Source organism: Tiliqua scincoides, chromosome 11, assembly GCF_035046505.1.
Source record: "Tiliqua scincoides isolate rTilSci1 chromosome 11, rTilSci1.hap2, whole genome shotgun sequence".
Classification (NCBI taxonomy): Eukaryota; Metazoa; Chordata; class Lepidosauria; order Squamata; family Scincidae; genus Tiliqua; species Tiliqua scincoides.
In genome coordinates, this window is record NC_089831.1 from 9,188,087 (window position 1) to 9,189,288 (window position 1,202).

At 46.5% G+C, this 1,202-nt stretch overlaps 1 pseudogene; it reads right to left on the reverse strand.

Moving 5' to 3' along the window:
- Window positions 1-466: 466 nt before the first annotated feature.
- LOC136662953 (5S ribosomal RNA) lies at window positions 467-589 on the reverse strand (annotated as a pseudogene).
- Window positions 590-1,202: the final 613 nt, after the last annotated feature.

Genomic DNA, 1,202 nt, shown 5'->3' on the forward strand with positions numbered 1-1,202 from the left:
CCAGTGTGCAGTGGTGTCACTAGGGTTTATGTCACCAGGGACAGGAGGTCAGCACCTCAGTTCTAAACAGGCCTCCTCCAATGCCGTGGGCAGGGCAATGCCCCAGGCGGTGGGCGTTGTGATGTACCATTGACCCACCACTGTTGGTTTTTTGGCTATAACTTTTGATGGACTAGAGATATTTCAACGCGGTTTATTTCACAGCGTTCTGCATGAAAGCACGCATTGAATGATATATAGCATGATTTATATCAAGGTATTTATATCAAGATTTGGTTGGCCGGCAACCTTCAGTCTCAAAAGACTATGGTATAAGCCTACAGCACCCAGTATTCCAAGGCGGTCTCCCATCCAAGTACTAACCAGGCCTGACCCTGCTTAGCTTCCGAGATCAGACAAGATCGGGAGATAGTGTTCAGTATAGGGAGATGGTTGGCAACCTTCAGTCTCGAAAGACTATGGTATAAGCCTACAGCACCCGGTATTCCCAGGCGGTCTCCCATCCAAGTACTAACCAGGCCTGACCCTGCTTAGCTTCCGAGATCAGACAAGATCGAGAGATAGTGTTCAGTATAGGGAGATGGTTGGCAACCTTCAGTTTCGAAAGACTATGGTATAAGCCTACAGCACCCGGTATTCCCAGGCAGTTTCCCATCCAAGTACTAATCAGGCCTGACCCTGCTTAGCTTCCGAGATCAGACAAGATCGGGAGATCAGACAAGATCGGGAGATAGTGTTCAGTATAGGGAGATGGTTGGCAACCTTCAGTCTCAAAAGACTATGGTATAAGATAAGCCTACAGCACCCGGTATTCCAAGGCGGTCTCCCATCCAAGTACTAACCAGGCCTGACCCTGCTTTAGCTTCCGAGATCAGGCATGTATCAAAACCAAGGTACCAAGATTTTAAAAATTTTGGCCAATGGTGGTGTCACCCACCTATGTGTGTCACCCAGTGTGGCCCACACACCCCTAGTGATACCACCCTGCCAGTGTGATTTTGATCTCCAGTTCATAGCACTGCCTAGCTGGGCTATAGTATCCAAGAAACATTTTACCTCTTCAACGTTTTTTGTGTGTTTTTTTTTAAAAACAAGAAATATATTATTATGACTTGCAGGAGAAAAAACAGTCTACTGTACAATTTGCTGACATGCCTTTGACAGGCTATGAAGCATCTCGAGTACTTTTAAGAAAGCGAAGC